Source organism: Periophthalmus magnuspinnatus, chromosome 2 (assembly GCF_009829125.3).
Source record: "Periophthalmus magnuspinnatus isolate fPerMag1 chromosome 2, fPerMag1.2.pri, whole genome shotgun sequence".
Taxonomy (NCBI): Eukaryota; Metazoa; Chordata; class Actinopteri; order Gobiiformes; family Gobiidae; genus Periophthalmus; species Periophthalmus magnuspinnatus.
This window is the reverse complement of record NC_047127.1, coordinates 9,528,582-9,546,366: the sequence shown is the minus strand read 5'-3', so window position 1 is coordinate 9,546,366 and position 17,785 is coordinate 9,528,582. Positions and strand designations below refer to the sequence as shown.

The 17,785-nt window shown below is 38.0% G+C and overlaps 1 protein-coding gene across 4 annotated transcripts in view; it reads right to left on the bottom strand.

Moving 5' to 3' along the window:
* LOC117384038 (microtubule-associated protein 2-like) overlaps positions 1–17,785 on the bottom strand; it is a 79,144-nt gene that overhangs the window by 26,354 nt on the left and 35,005 nt on the right. For all 4 annotated transcript variants that reach the window (XM_055228407.1, XM_055228410.1, XM_055228418.1 and 1 more), the window contains exon 3: positions 9,180–9,235. The gene's annotated coding sequence lies outside the window, so the exon portion shown is untranslated. The remainder of the gene's footprint in view (positions 1–9,179; positions 9,236–17,785) is intronic.

Sequence of the window (17,785 nt, the reverse complement as noted above, 5' to 3'; positions counted from 1 at the left end):
CAAAAGTCTGTGGAGAGATTTTTAACAAAAGGGAAAAGGCCAACTGAGGAGCCAGAAGAGGAGCCTACGACCTCCAAGAAAAAGAAAGCTAAATTTAACAGACAACCCCAGGAGTCCTACTTAAAATGGGTTTGTCGCTACAGGTGACTCACGCACAGAGTCCGCTCTGCGTAATATGCGGGGAAAGCCAATGAGGCAATGAAACCTTCAAAACTGCTTTGGCACATGGAGACTAAGCACCAGGGATTAAAAGATAAGATTTAGAGTTTTTTGAAAGAAACAAACGTGAGCAAGAAGGAAAGAAACAAGTGCAGGGCTCAAACTGATGCAGCGGTGTAGTGAGTTGTATTTTTTATGCACTTAACTCATTTTTGCCATATTTATCTGCCACAAGTAGAAGGCCGGTCCATGAAAATAAAACCTACATTATTCCGGTCCGTGGTGCAAAAAAGGTTGGGGGACCACTGTTCTAAAGGTATGGAGATACTTCAATAAAGTTTTTTGGTTTTTTTGGTGAATATAGCATCTTCAAAACAATAAAAGGTAACATGGTGATCTAAATATGTTATGTGTTAGCAGTTAATACCCCATAGACGTGCAACACCCCGCCTTTAAATGAATGTTTAAACTGTCAGAAAAATGTGTTCCTTGTGCAAAGGTTTTTTCCATTTTGTTTCTCAACTTTACTTCACACTGCCGCACAGGTTTATGCCAAACAAAGTAGTTATTTCACTAATATTAAAACCTGTCATATGCCTTGTCCCCTGGTAGCTCCAAACTTAGCATCTTTCCATTTACTACCCCTCCTCTGTACCATCTTCATTTCTCCCATTGAATACAACCCCATGTACAGTGTGACCGTGCCGGGTCTACCACCAGATGGCACATGTGGTCAGCCTATGCACTTCCCGGTTCAGCCTTTGTCTCAGCATCCACGTGTTGTTGGATTGACATCATTTTTTATCAAATTAAGACAAATTACGACTCCAAATCGTAAATATATTGTAATTTTGTTTTCTACTGCAAATTTCACAGCGTGTTTAATATATGTAAACAAGGATTTGATTAAAATGTAAACAATAATAACAATGTAACTGTCTTAACGTCTTAGTCAAAATATAAGCTATTTAGTGTACAATTTCCAAATTTAAAGACGTCACAGTTGAAGATGCTCTTTACTGTAGCCTATATGAAAATTTTGGGCACACCCATGCATTTGAGCTGGTAAAGAGGCTGTTACCATAGCAACCAGAACAGCTCTGACCAGTGTCCAGCACAGATCTGGCAGGACTACGTCATTACATCACATCACATCCAAGCACAGGTCTGACACAGCCCTAGGGTTGGCAAAAGTAAAACAGACACTAATCGACTAAAACTAGATGCTTATTTGAGTAGATATCGATGCTTAAAAAAAAGTCACATTCACAGGACAGAAATGAACCTTTCCTGAATAGCTTTAGAGTGATCTTGAGCTGTATCAGAACAAGTATAAGACACATAGACTAGTATACGCTCATGGACCACTATGGATATAAGACCACATGGGAATATAAATGAAAGTACTACTATTTAACACTGAAAACCACATTCTACTGTCAAAACAAAGTTTTTTTTTTCTGTTATTATCATAGTACTAGAATCAGTATTGAGTATCAAGTCTATTCCTTAGTAACAAAATAAAGTTTACAATTTTAGTGTTGCGATAACACTACACAGCTCCATAGACAAAATGTTAGGTTACAATGCAATCATCTTTTTAATGTAATTTTTATGTAGGCCTAACAGAAGAACATCACTATCCAAATATAGGTAAAATATTTGCAAATCTGATCTGCTGTGAATAGATTTTGACTTTGATGAGTGGGAAACAGTTACATTTTTATCTAGCGCTTTTCCACTTTCAAGGCCCATTAACACACATTCATACACAAGGTGGGTTAAGTGTCTTGCCCAAGAACACGACGACAGCATTCATCTGTAGGAGCTGAAAATGTACCTCCAACCTGCAGGTTAGTGGATCTGACCGCTCTACCAATGATGATTATGTCGAGAGCGGGATTCGAAGCGGTAACATTTGGATCAGTGGACAAATGCTCCAAACCAACTGAGCTACTGTCGCCCACAGTACAACACTTATTACATTAATTTAAATGTTAAAAAAACCCCAAAAAACTATGCATTTTTCATCATCCATGACTGTTTTGACATAGAAATGTATGTTTGTGCTTTTCCTGTAGCCTTGCCTTAATGTCAACATTGGCAATAGCACAAAACTTAAAGCCGCAGTATGCAACTTTTTAGCCAAAAACTAGACTACAATAAAAGCCCAGTTCTTTTTTGTTTGTTTGTTTGTTTTTACTGCACTAAAAACTGACTTCCTTACTCTGAGCACACAACTCTTGTTTGGTATGGAGAAATCATGCAGGTGACATGTCATCTCCAGAAAATTACATAGTATACCTTTTATATTGTTTGGATGATTATGGACTTTTAATAATCGAACAAAAGGAAACTGCCCACACCAAATACAGCTGCATAATACATTGGCGTGGTTTGATCCTGTTCCTGGAGGCAATCATTCATAATTAGCACTGACTAATTTCATCATAACATCATCAGCTCGTGTATTGCTTCCCCCTCTCTACCATAATTTCTCTAATAGCCAAAACAAATCAATTTTTATACATTTTTTCTTTTTGCAATTCAAAATACTGTTCAGAAATTCACAAATTCCTGATTAAAAGTGAGAGTTTAAATTAATACATGTTTTGCTTTTTCATATAAGGACCTAAGTACAAATTTGTTTTCCCTCAACATCTGAAGTCCTGTTAGTTGCCTCCATGTTGTGATTCTGTCCAAATGTGCAGTAACATTTGGGACCCTGCCATCCTAGTGCGGTAGGTAAACCCAATCTGACAGTCCCGTCCTCCCTGTTTGATCCTTCAGCTGCGCACCAGTCTGACAGTGACACTGGGAGAGACAGGCAAATCAAATACACAGATGTCCAAAACACTGAATGTAACTACAATCAAAAATGTAAAAAAAAAAAAAAAGCCCATCAAATATAATTGCAAATATTTTGAGTTATGGCATATTTCTTGAATTCTTCAACTCACTACCAAATTGCCTTATGTAATTTTTCCAGTGACCTCAATAGATTTCAGGTTGTATGCATGGTTTTTAATTGGTAAAAGTTACATAGTGCATCTTTAACTGAATATGAAAATTAAATGAACTGTATAAAGAGGTGGACTAAGTGAGTGTGACGTCAGTATTCGGCTCCAGTCAAATGAAGCTCATCGAAGCTAGCAGCTACAGGGGCTAATCATGAGTATCATAGCAACCAAAGAGCCAATCCGGAAAGAGGCTGTTGAAAGTAATGCTGGTTTTGGCAGGCTTAGCAATGCTGTCAATCAAAACTCTTGCTAATGCTAATGGAGCGATTTTGGGGGAAAAAAGGTGCCTGATTTGTCTGATGTTAATGTTCATATCTTGACTTACAGACATAATAGTGAAATAAAAACACCAGGATCATGTAGAGCGAGTTAATAGGAATAGTTTAAGACCAAAATGACAAGTCTGACAGCAGCAGTTACAGAGAGAGGGGTGACAGTGCAGTTTTTTAAATATCATCACAGTCATAATAGAACAAAAAGAATCAAACTCCTGTGTAATTGTGGGTGTCTTGTTTTGACAAATGATTATAAATTCAAAGCCATTTAGAGATTGTGATCTGAAATTTTGGCCCATATAAAGAACGCCCCTTACTTAAGCTAAAATATATGATCCCTTTAAGAGCCATAACAGACACACCCAAGCGTCCAATCGTATTAAATCTCTTTCTCTCTCTTTGTTTATTATGCCTTTGTACCCCCTCCCCTTCACACTGCCACACCCCCACACCCTCGTCTCCTTCTAATCCACCCCCAGCGACAGTGCCCGATCTGGGTCAGCCGTCTACAGCGCTGCGTCAAAGCTCCAGTGGCACGGGGGACAACCGGAGGTAAATACTAATAGAACAGAAGAACCTTTGAATGTTGATGTTGAGGGGTGTGATCTCAGAAGGATTTGAAAGTGTCAAATTTAGTAACTTTCAGAAAATATTTTACTTCTTTTTGGCAAGGTTTGGCGACCTTACGTTAAATAAATACATGAATGAATACATTAATAGTAATAAAAAACAGATAAAAATACGTACAGAAATAAAACAGTACTAAATATAATAAATAAATAAACACAATATTTCTCTTTATAGTAAATTTTAAACTTCCAAAGATAAGTGGGATATTTCTGAAAATATATGTTTCTTGTGCTATACTTTTTATATATTTTTTATTTATTTTATATTTACTTAATTGATGACACCAGTACCTAATACAGCATCACGCCCGGATTCAAACCACAAACTTACACTGTACCAACTAAGCTACTGGTGCCATTACAGTAATCTTCAAAATACACACCTAATAATTCACAGTGGGTTTTTTTTCCACACATTAAGAAGTTATTTTCCAAGGTTATGCCCTATCTTAAGTCTTTATTAACCCGTAACCTTTCAGCTCCCATACACACAGCAGCACGCGAGCTAACAGTGCTGAGTAAGCCTGGTTCCCCCGGAGACAAGCGGATGGAGATCAGGTAATGCACTGTAATGGATAGTGTTGACGACATGGTTACGGCTATTGTAAATTACCACCTCATTCATGTACTCAGCTCTAAGAATCGTAATTATAGTAGTAAGCGTGCACTAGATTTATGTCAGACTAACTGGTGCTTATGTCATAACTACATACCTGCACTATAAGCATGTGGGACACCGGCACTTGTCTAGAACCGCCAAACAGATTACCGTAAATACTGCGTTAGATGTGCACTCAGATTTTGTTAACAAGCAAATGTGTTTGTACAGTACGTGCCGGTATTACTCTGAAACAGGACTAGACTGGGACAAATTTTCAGTTTGGGGATTTTATGAGTAAACTAGCTTTAATTTAAAGGTCCTATATTACGCAAAATGTATTCTTGTGAGCCTTAAGCTATGTTAGAATATTGTTACCTTCTCAAAAAACTACCTAGAGCATGTTTTGTTTCATTCACATGTTTGAGTAACCCTTTATTACTAGTCTGCTCAAAGCTCAATATGCTCCGTTCCACCTTGTGATGTCATGAAGCTTTAGTTTTCAAATGAGCAGCTATGGTCCATATTACACTGTTGTGCTTTGTTTCATTCACATGTGCCTGCATATTTAAGCTTCGTAGTTCTCTCAAACTGAAAACACTCTGTTCCACCTTGTGATGTCATAGTGAGACAGGAAGTGCTTCAATCTGTTTTTAAACTGCATACACCTTCACTAGGATAATTTGGATTATTTCAGTCCTGGAATTTCTCATTTCTACTGAACAAAAGATAAACGGTAGCTATTAACTTGAAAACTACCACTTCATGACATCACAAGGTGGAACAGAGCAGTTTGAGCTTTGGAGAAGTAGACAGACTAATAATAAAGGATTACTACATGTGGGAATGAAACAAAACACAACTCCAGGTCTGTTTTTGAGGAGGTAACAGCATTATAAAATGGCTTAAAGCTGTATATATAAATATACATATAAATTTCATCCTTGGAAATAATTTTACAAGGATAATTACAGTTGCCCCAGAACATTTTTGTTCAAATTTTTCCATCTTCTTTTTTTTTTTTTTTTTGGCAGATTTACAGCTATTTGGAATATACATTTTACATTTTAATTTATTTATTAGTTTATTTATTTGTGTATTTATTTATTTACTTGTGTATGGATTTATGCATTTATATTTATTGCGTATTGCGTATTAAATAACCCCTGATATTGACGAGTGACCGTCCATTTCACGAGTGCTGGATTGGTGGCTGCTGGTCAGTGCAGGAGCTGGAACATGTTACAGCCACAGAAATAGGTCAGTGGCCCCTGGAGGCGAGTCCCTGGGGCCCGTCCTCTCTGCAGTAGCCCACATGAGAGTGTGCGTGAGGGGCCATTAGAGTCATCAATACTGGACCGGCTCTGCATCACAGGGCCTTTTATCCACTTACAGGAGTCTACTGGTTCTCTATGGAGGGAGGGTACTTCATTAGAATTGGGCTGTGTTCTGTCATCTCTCCTTACTGTAACCTACTACTGTAAATAGAATAAAATAATGCTATATATGCAAAATTCCCATATTATGATAATTATTTTTAGTACTTATCATAAAACAGAAGCAGGTGTGAGTATAAATGTTTATCACCAGATTATTAACGTGCATTTGTGGCACCACAGTATCCAGTTTTGCATGTATTTTTGGGAAGCTATATAATCAAAAGTTTTTTCTTCCATTTCAGTTCTAGTGCGGCCAGTTTTTAGATGTAGACAAGCATGAGATCTTGTACTAAAAGTTCCCGTATCAAAGTTAAAAAACAAGTGAGATATTCAGGCAGTCTATGAAGTTGTAAGTTATAAATACATTTTATACAGTGTTGTTCTCTTCTTCTTCTTCTGACAGACAGCCTACTTTTTCATAGAGTGTACAGTGATTTTAAGAGGTTTGAGGTTTTAAATTCATCACTCGTTATGAAACAAAGGGCTGAGTGAAAGAGTATCTAAAGATTTCAAAGTAGAGGCTGAAGTCTGCATGTGTATTATATCTCCATAATCCAGTACAGAAAGAAAGGTTGCTTGAACGGTCCTTTTCTGTAATTCAATGGGATACAAGATTTGTTTCTTTAATAAAATGATCATATTGATTTTAAACTGTTACATAATCCTGAGATATGTATTTTAAAGGATACATTTTTGTCAAGCCAAAACACATGGCATTTATAGATGATGACTCTTTCAATCAATATAATATGGGTGTTTGAGTGGTTTGTTTCCTTCATCAACAAAACTGGATCTAAAATACACTGCTCTCTCTCCACTGTGTGCAAGTGCCACACAGAAACACTCTCTGAGCGGAAACAACCGCAAGAATGGTTCCACGCCTTTGAATTTCAGCAGTTTTAACGATAAAAATTTGGCCTGTCATGATAACACTTTTCGAAGCTCATAAATGATAATAATATTGAAACTACTTTAAACCACTGATACAATAAAAATAAAGCAAGATAATACCAGTAAACTATTTTTTACAACAGACTGCAACAGATAAGTAATTGAATTAGCCATTGAATTGAACTAGCCATAGAAGTACAGGTGTGATCACTCAGTCGTCCAGTTTTGATCCATAGTAAAAGAAACAGTTGAATATGTTAACTAGACAAAAGTTTTAGAGTGAAGACATTTCACTGCTCATTTAAGCCACTTCTGGTCAGATTACTGTTGGACACTGCCTTATATCTGTCTGAATGGAGGAGCTACCCACACTGAAAACAATAGGCGTGTTAGTTTAATTTACTATAGCCACAGATGTCACTCTTTCAACATTTTACAACATTTTAATCACCATGGCAATAAAATAACAACTGAATCTTTTTTGTAATGGCAGGCAGAGCTGATGATCTGCAGTGGCTCACAATGCAATTATCAGACACCACCAGCAGTGCTAAGTTATTGAGTGGAGTTCACATCCCCTGTAGGCCCATTAGGCCCATTATGAAAAACACAGCTGCTGATAAAGCCCTAGCCTGAAACACAAGTGCAAATATGTAACACGTCAAAATCACAGGCTGAAATGACCCAATTAAAACAATGTCATCTGTAAACAACAAAATAGTTATAGTTTAGACTCTACAAATGGAAATAAATTACATTCTTGTATTAGTTTAGCAGTTCAGATTTTTACTGTCTTAAAAAACATAACTATAGTTCATTTTAAAGGTCCTATATTGCACAAAACTTGACCATCGTGTGCTTTACGCCATGTTATAATGTTGTTGTTACCTACTCCAAAACAGCAACACAAACATGGTAGGTGGAGGGGGTGTGTAGCGTCCATATAAGACTCAATTAACATGTTAAGTGAGGGCCCCCCATTGAAGAACTTAGCCCCCCCATAGGTCGTACAACGAAAAATGTCTGGCACCACCCCTGGTTGAAAAACATAGCTGATTTCTGCAGAATCAATAAGCGAAGCGTTAAACTCTGTAAATCATAGGCGACCAATGAGCTCCATCTTTTCACATGTCACTGAAAAGAAAAATGAATCTGATTGGAAGCTCACGTTTGACCAGGTTTGAGACGCAACAGAGGACGTGGGGCCCAGACTGAAAATGCAGAAAGAGATAATTTGCCCAGCAACTAAATTGTAAATCGCACATGTAATCTGGCATTTTTAAGATCCACTTTATTTTGCCTTAAACGTTAAATTTACAGCAGTATACAATTTGGTGTCATTTCCACTCCATATACTACTCCCATGTAAGCCACAAACACGTAAACAAGTGCACCCTTTAACATAGACCAAGCGCTCCCAACCGCCGCTGAGCTCCACACATCGTTAACACGCGCCCGCGATAGCCACACGCTACGCTATGAAACTCTAAAAATCACCATCTCAGACAATAACACATCTGGATTTAGCCTCTGCTCTGTCATTTCGACACACAATGCAAATCCATGTAAGCTGCTAGCACAAACAAGCTAACCCAAGTATGTGACCGGCTATGCCCAATGTAAATGGCGGATTTGAATATTTGAGGGAAAAAATGGAACTTCAAACAAGCTAGCCAACACATTGTTTTAAGTTACATAACAGAAAATATTACTCCTAAAGTTTTCAAAAGTATTTAGGATTGAATAGTCCTCCATATAATGGGGATTTTAAGGGCACTGTACCTGATTTTTACCATCTTAAAATGTGAAAATAGACCAAGTTCATTTTAAACCATTTACAGTGGTCCAAATTTATTCTTCACTTACCGCATACATTCAGAGCAGGAGTTTTACCGTCATAAAGCTAACAGCAACTAGCATGCTAATGTGCACTTGCGGATTTTTGACAGACTCATTTTGATCTCAAGAGCTGCTTATACAATATATGTGTACTGGGGAAAGATACATTTTGCTCAAATACATGAAAAAAAAAAAAATCAGGTACAGGGCCTTTAATCTATTAACAAAAATAATGCACATTTTAGGGATATAACAAAAAATACACTATGGAGCATCCAAATAGTAAGGTATTTTTTATCATAATATTAATAATTGTAAAAAGATTGCACCTGTATTTAAGAGCGATCTTCACTGATGAACCAGGTGGACTCGGATCAGCTCAAACCTGCAACACAAAAAAACAAAAGTCAAGTTAACACCAACACTTTCTGAAAATAAATGCTGTGAAATGAATATTTTATGACACCTTTTTCATGTTTTATGTCGATCTAAAGCAAATAGTTTGTGTTTATAATCTATTCCTAAATTATGTGTTAAATTAATATCAAATATTTGCATGGAAAAGGGTGACATAGTACATTTATTTAAAGGTTCTATATTTAAAAAAAATTATTCTGGTTTCTGGTTCATGTTAGAATGTTGTTTCCTCATCAAAGACATACCTGGAGTTGCTTTTCGTTTCATTTATGCATGTTTAACACATAAGTCCTGCATATTTAGGCTGTGTTCTTCTCTCAAACAGAAAACACTCTGTTCCACCTTGTGATATGATGAGGTAACACATGTAGCTCCTCCTACTGTGCAAGATGTATGAAGTTTTTAAACTTCATACATCTTCACTAGAATTGGATCATTTCAGCCTTAGAATTTCCAATCTCTACAAAACAAAAGGTAAAATGTAGATGTTAACTGGAAAAAAACAACTACTTCATGACATCACAAGGTTGAACAGAGCATTTTAAGCTTTGGAGATGTAGTCAGACTAATAATAAAGTGTTACTCAAACATGTGTGAATGAAACAATACACAACTTGCATTAAAACGATTAACTCCACAACTCTAATTAGCTTTTTAATTATTTATTCATTTAATAGTGTTATAACCCATATGCTAATAATCACTTTGGCTAATTTTGAATTCAAACAGACTTCTGTTTCGCGCAGCTGTCCATCCTCGGTCTGCTAATCTGAATAATCCTCCATTCAGTATCCCATGGCAACTATCGTCACCTCATTATTCCCCTGTATACACGCTGTCATCTTTGTATCGGTCATATTTCATATTCATGCCCTTAATTATCCAATACTGTTCTATAAAATTCAAGTGTCCTGTGCGAAAAAGGGTCGGGCTAAGAACAAAGCGGATAAACAAATGTCGTCAGGGTGGTTGCCACGGCGACCAAGGATGATAATAATCCGATATGAACAGGATGTGTGCGTGACTACATCAAAACACGCCAACTGGACTGACGGTTGAGGGGAGAGGGTGGAGTAGACACCTGAATTTAAAGGTCCCATATGTGCATTTTTTATTTCATATATTACAACAAAAAATGTATAGAGTTGTTAAGTGATGATGTCACTTCCGGGTCTGACCAGAAACTTCACAGCTGATTTCTAACTTTGTTGTTGTTCCTTACTCATCAAACAAGACACAGTTACATTTCAAAAGCATAAGTTCAACCACAAATTGTATCAAATATGTAAAAATCATAACATAGGATTACCAGTTTGTATATGTCACTAACTGCCGGTCACCGCTAACGTTAGCTTAGCCTAGCCTAGCTTCTTAACGTAATTTTTCTGTCAATTATAACCATAGATCTGTGCTTATGAGCTTGTTGTCTTTAAACGACTGCAGTCTCTTTTTAACCTGAGATGGAAAAGAAGAGGAAATTGTAAATATATTCACAAATGTATTTAGGCCAATAGAAGGGGCAAAGCGTGGAGAGTTTAAATGAGGCTTGTTAGCAAGATAAGCGAAGTTAAATCAATGTTGAAATGACTTGAACTTGGTGTATTGTATGAGACTTGATATGAAAACACTCCCAATGAAACCAGTTAAAATCCTCAAAAATATATATTGTTAGATTAAACAAATAAAAGACAATAACAAAAATATACAATATGCAAATGACGTGTTAAAAATCTTCCAAATCAGTCCAAATCTACTCGAATCAAGATGAAATTCTAAACAAAAAAATCCAACAACAAACAAAAAAACTCAAACCTATTTAAGTTACAAGTTAGATCTGTGGAGAGGTAACCTTGCACACATTGTAAGAATGCATCATCTCCAAATGAAACAAATGTACTCTCCAATCGAAATGTTGCACAGTGGACCTTTAAAAACACATCAGAGAGCTTAATAGAGGATTAAATTTATATAGCACATTTAAATGCAATTTAAGCTGCCCAAACTGCTTCACATAAAAATTTAAAATAAAAATATACAGATAATACGACACACAGACAAAGGACAATAAAAACACCAATAAAACAAATGAAACACATCATGACATCATTAGGTGGAATACAGTGTGTGAATGAATTACAAACAAAACAATACATTTTCTATTTGTATTAGTTGCAACCAAAAAAAGACTGGGCTGAAGCAACTTGTTATGTAACCTCATCCTGATGTGTTTTGAACTCTGCAGAAGAAGACAGACAAAATATGAAGAACTACTCAGACATGCATGAATGAAACAAAACACAACTCCATGTAAGATTTTGATAATGAAAATACATTATAACATGCTTAAAAAACGACATAAGTTGACTTAGCAGAAAAAAAGCCCTTTAAAACTGTCAGCAGAAAGAGAGAGCTGATGAAAGGAAGCAAAGAGCCAGTCCAAACAGGAAGTGGGGAGATTTATGGGGCCGGAGAGACTAGACCAAGGGTGCATGCTGAGAGGAGAGGGAGCTATAAACACTGTGAAACTTTAATTTCAATGTTATGGTAGCATTGTGTATCAGTTCAATCTGCAGCCACTAAACAAAGAATTCTAGCATTTCAGCAGTTTAAATCAGGCTAAAAACAGTAGCTCCTTGTTGTTAGTTGCTTAGATGTGCACCTGATGACATCACAAAGGGACCAAGCGTTTCAATTTGTGGACCTAGAGATGAACTAAGTATTCTGGAGTATTCAAACATGTGCCGATGGAAAAAAACCCTCAAGTTCAGGTATGTTTTTGATGAGGAAATTAAAAACTTGATTCAAAGCAATTAATGGGACCGAAACCAGGCAAAGTTAGGACTACATAAACCAAATCGGGACTCAAATATGCTGTTTTAGATCACAAAACATTATCAAAATAACAGTAAATCTGTAACTATGTCCGTACAGATATTAAAGCCCCACTGTTTAACATTTCAGTCATGAAAATAGACAAAAATAAACGCATTTATTTTATCAAAAATACCTTGCAAAAACTCCTTGCTGTCAAGTAGCTTACCTCTGTAACCACCTGACTTGACAGTGATATACAAGTTAAAGCCCTATTATGGAATATTCCAGACAAAGTAACAGCGTCGTATGGAGAGGAGCAGGTGGCACGCCCCAAATTAAATATATACTTAAATTTTAGTTCTATTTATTGGGTCAAATGCAGGGGTGCAAGGTAACTAATTATACCCAGGTTACAGTAATTGAGTAGAGTTTTGGAATAATTGTACTTTCTGAGTAGATTCAACTTGTACTTAAATATTATAGATTGTGACGTCACCCATAGCGCTTGGCTCCAGTCAAATGAAGCTCATCGAGGCTAATGGTTATAGCGGCGAATTTGGAGCCAAATTCCGTGTTTGGAATTCCAAGCGCGAGTATCATAGCAACCAAAGCGCCACTCTAGAGCGATGCTGTTGAAGGTAGCGCCCCTTCTCGCCTGCACCACTTAGCAACACTGTCAATCAAACCTGTTGCTAAGAGAGATGAGAGAGCGCCTCTGGTGGCGCTCTCTCATCTGGTTCATCTTTATCCAGCCTGTTCCACTTAAACATATTTTAAATGAAACTGAGGTATTTTAACATGTGTTGAGGTGGGGGGTGGGAGTGTGTGTTGGGGTGGGGGGTTGTTTGGTTATGATTATTGATGTGTTGGGGTTGGGTTGTTGGGCTGTCGGGTGGCTGGGTGGGTTTGGTGGGTGGGACTGATTTTAATGCTTTGTAAAGCACTTTGTGTTACTTTTTTTTGTATGAAAAGTGCTATATAAATAAAGTTTGATTTGATTTGATTTGATTAACACTGGCGAGAGCAACGTTAGGGAGAGAAAGCGCCTCATTGGTCTGTTATTAATGTTCATATCTTGATTTACAGACAAAATAGCAAAATTAAAAAATACCAGGATCATGTAGAGTGGGTTAATACAGACATTTTAAGACCAAAATGACCAGTCTGGCAGCAGTTATGAAGAGAGGGGTTTTTCAATAGAAAGTGAATTGGAGCCAGAGTCGATGGAGCCGGAAACGTGTCCATGCTCACTTCCTATTTGAAACATGGCGGCTAGCAGGTTAGCTATGTCCATTTATATATACAGTCTATGGTAAATATCTAGCCATGTAATTGTAATTAGTTGCATTATACCGACAAAGCAGTGAGTGAGCACTACATTATCTGCTTTGATTGGCCCTAGCTCAGAGAGTATGAATTGTTACACAGTGGGGCTTTTTTTAATAGCTACATTATAATAGATTGGTCTGTGTTATAACCTTGCCTTTATCCTTCAAATACATTCTTGCTTCGACAAAACACTCGAATGCTGGACAAATAAGAAAAGATGACAGTGCACTTCCAATAGGGCTATAGTGTTCCTCCCAAGAGAGCATGGAGGCCAAATAGGACACGTTCTAGGAAGTAGGAGACGGGGCAAGGAGGGAGGAGGGGAGGAAGGAGGTCACTCACAGACGCTTTAATCCAAGGGACATCAGAAGACTGCAGTTCTAATCTGAAGATGAAGGACCACACAGGTTTGATAATGTAAATGAGGAAACTGGAGATAGCAGAAAACAATCAGAATTCAAATTAACGAGTTTTAGTGGGAGACTACGTTACATTTAAGGCACAACTGTAATGTTTTCTGCATGTTTCTGTAGGTACATTTTCAGTCATTATTTTAGATTTAGAAGATTAACTGATGAATAAAACATTAAAAATAAGATATTATGTGCAACTGACTCTTGTGAGCTCCAAACCATGTTATAATTTTGTTACCTCATCAAAAACATACTTGGAGTCTGCCTATATCTCCAAAGCTCAAAATGCTCTGTTCTACCTTGTGATGACATGAAGCCGGTAGTTTTCAAACACAGTGGAGCACTTCCTGTATTACACAAGGTAGGATGGAGTGTTTTCACTTTTGAGAGAATAACTCTACTACTAAAATAATATAATTTAATAGATACAATAAAAAAACACACTTTTGAGAATGTAAAATCTATATACTTTCTTACTCGTTACATTAGAACACAAATTCAGCGTTGGCAACAGCCTCAATTCACCGCTTTGAAATCATACTTTGGATTTGGATATGAAGTATTTTTAGCACTTAAATGTTGAGGAAAAAAAAAATACTATGACTTAAAACTGCAGTTTGGTCCCTTGTGTAAGTGAACGGCACTTTTTTATTGGTGTGTGGAGGTGTAAAGCTCAAACCAGGGCGGTTCAGTAAAATCTACCTACCCCTCCTCCTCTCATCCTCTTCTTCTTTTCTCTCTTCCCTCATCTATAATTCACACAGACAGTACCTTCCATCCCCCGCTGTGCACTCTCTCTCTCACTCCCTTCCTTTCTCTCTTGAGTCTCCCTCCCTCCCGCTGTCTCGGCTTCTCACTCCTCTTCCTCTCTCTCTCTCTTTCACTCACCTGTCTCTCTTTCTCTTTTCTCCACTTCTCTCCTTCCCTCTCTCTCTTTCACTCTCTGCTCTCCGTCTCTATCTCCCTGTCTCTCATTCTCTCCCTCTGTCTCAAGTCTCTCTCTTCCTCCCTCCTGCTTTCTCTCACTCCCTTGCTCTCTCTCTTTCACTCTCTATCTCGAGTATCTCTCTTCCTCCCTCCCGTTCTCTCTCACTCCCTTCCTCTCTCTTTCACTCCCCCCTCTCTCCGTCTCTCTATTTCAAGTATCTCTCTTCCTCCCTCCTGCTCTCTCTCGCTCTCCCCTCTCTGTCCCTCTATCTCAAGTCTCTCTCTTCCTCCCACCTGCTCTCTCTCACTCCCTTAATCTCTCTCTTTCACTCCCCCTCTCCCTCCCTCTATATCTCTTTCACTTTCCACTCTCTCCATCTGTCTCTCATTCTCTCATTTCTCATTTTCTCCCTCTCTCTTTTTCTACTCCTTCCTCTCTCTCCCCCTCTGACTCTTGACCCCCCCTTCTCTCTCTCTCCCTCCCACTGTATCTCTCTTTCCCTCTGACTCTGGAGCCCCACACCCCCCTCTCCCTTTCTTTCGTATCTTTTTCTCCTCTCCCCCCATCACTCTCTCTTCTGACACTTGACCCCCAATTCTCTCTCTCTCCCTCCCACTTTATCTCTTTCCCTGTGACTCTTGACCCCTCCCTCTCTCTCTCTCCCTGAGGCCAGGACCCGCCCCCCACGTTCACACACTCAGACACACACGCGCATGTTTAATAGATCAAAGTCAGGACGCGTGCCGCTGGTCGAGGTGAAGAAGACGAGAGGGAACTCTGACTCAATACAGTCTCTAACCTTTTAAGGCAATTCATAATAAAAACTACAAACATGGCCGAAACAAAGCACGTGGCAGCTAATGTGGCATAACAAATGTACTTTTAAATAAACTATAAACAAACCTGATGTAACTGGCTCTGTTAGCCTCACTGTTAGCGTTCCTACTTCCTGTCTAAATGTATTTTTATGAGTTTTTTTTCCCTGAGTCATGCTAAAATTAATAAATATTTAAAGAAGAGGCAGTGGGCAGGGAGCTGTGAGTGGATGGCACTGACAAAAGACAAAAAAAAAATACACAGATAAAATGAATATGGAGGACACTTCTGCGTTTAGAAAGAGACATGTTTGCGTCCCAATGCTAATGCTAGTGCTAATTTTAAGCCATAATAAATATTAAAACAATGCCACAAACTGAACTATTCTATATATAAAAATAACTGGGTAGTCTTTATTTTAATTAATTTGATGTTTTCTGATTTTAATAAAAGTGACTGTTAACTTTAAGACACAGTGAGATAACTAATGCGCTGCTGTGCAAAGAGCCTATTGTAATGATTTTGATTTGTTTTGAAGTGGACTTGACAAACTTAAACGTCCCATATAATGCTTTTTTAATCAATGTGACACTGTTTCCAAAAACCTGTTTCATTCTCATATTTCAATAAACCTGCATACTGAGATTCCCTTATTTGTAAGAGGTCAAAACACTCTGTTCCACTTGATGATGTCATATTGTTGTGCCTGCTTTCTTCAGGAAGTGGTCCTTTTTTAGATAAAACACAAAATACCAAAGTAGAGGTGCACGTTTCAGTAATTTAGCGATCACCATCCATTCATTTTCTTATGCTTATCCATGTCGGGTCGCGGGGGTGGCAGTCTAAGCAGGGAGTCCCAGACTTCCCTCACCCCAGACATGTCCTCCAGCCTCTCCAAAGTTCATGACCACAGTTGAGGATAGGAACGTAGATTGACCGGTAAATTGAGAGCTTTGCCTTCCAACTCAGCTCCTTCTTTACCACAACAGTCTGATACAGCGACCGTATCGCTGTGGACGCTGCACCGATCTGCCTGTCAATCTCACGCTCCATCTTCCCTCACTTGTGAAATTTAGCACTCCCTGTTAAAATGTTCGAGTAGGGCCTACTTGGACATTTTATCAGGCCTATTGACAAAAATTTGGGGGCGGGGGAAAGAAGCTTCGCATGGGCCCCACTCTAATATGAATAAATAGGAAGAGGGGCCAATTAAAAAAAAAGAAAAAGAGCCCATAAGAGCCTGGGGCCTGGAACAACAGACCCTGATGCCCCTCCCCTTCAACTCTTCTGCATGTTTATACGTTGTTTTCGCAAAATATAGCCTTTCCAAAACAATAGAAGGTAATACGGTAAAATATCTCCAATTTAAGTTTAAAGATATAATATGGAAAATTCCAGGCACAAAAAAAACAACAATCTAGTCTAAATCTCCATGCACCCCTGCTACACCTGCACAACCCCATCCCCAGAGTCCAGGTGCAGGCAGGTCCCTGGGGCGACAGGTGCCGTTCTGTCTCTCTACCGTGAATCATGGACTCATACACACACAGTCACACATACATGTTATGACACGGCTGTGCAAAATGTGGACCTGCTGGCTATGGTTTTTGTCCACAGAACTAGAAGTAGTAGCCGTAGTATTAGTAGTAGTAGCAGTAGATAAAAAGTAAAGTAGTTCTAATAGTAGCAGTAATAGTAGGTGAAATAGAAGGGGTATAAGTACCTAGTAAAAATATAAATGGTAGTGGTAGAAGGGTAGGAGTAGCAGAAGTAGTAGAAACAGTACTAGTTTTAATTACTAATTAAAACTAGTACTAGTACTATTTTTTTTATATGCAGTGAGGGAAGAAGTATTTGATTTTATTAGAGCATTGAAGATGGAAGAACAGGTCTTTGAGGGTCAGAATTCCAGCTGATAGACAGGTGATCAAATACTTATTTGCAGCAGTAACATACAAAAAAATTATTTAAAAAAAAATCATACAATGTGATTTCCAGATTTTTTTTTTAGATTATGTCTCTCACAGTGGACATGCACCTAAAATGAAAATTTCAGACCCCTCCATAATTTCTAAGTGGGAGAACTTGCAAAATCACAGGGTGTTCAAATGCTTATTTGCCTTACTGTAGTATAGGTACCTAAAATGTAAAGATAAGTACAGTACTTTTTATTTGGAGCATGTGACTGTGCAGTAGGCCAATAAAAATACACCATCAG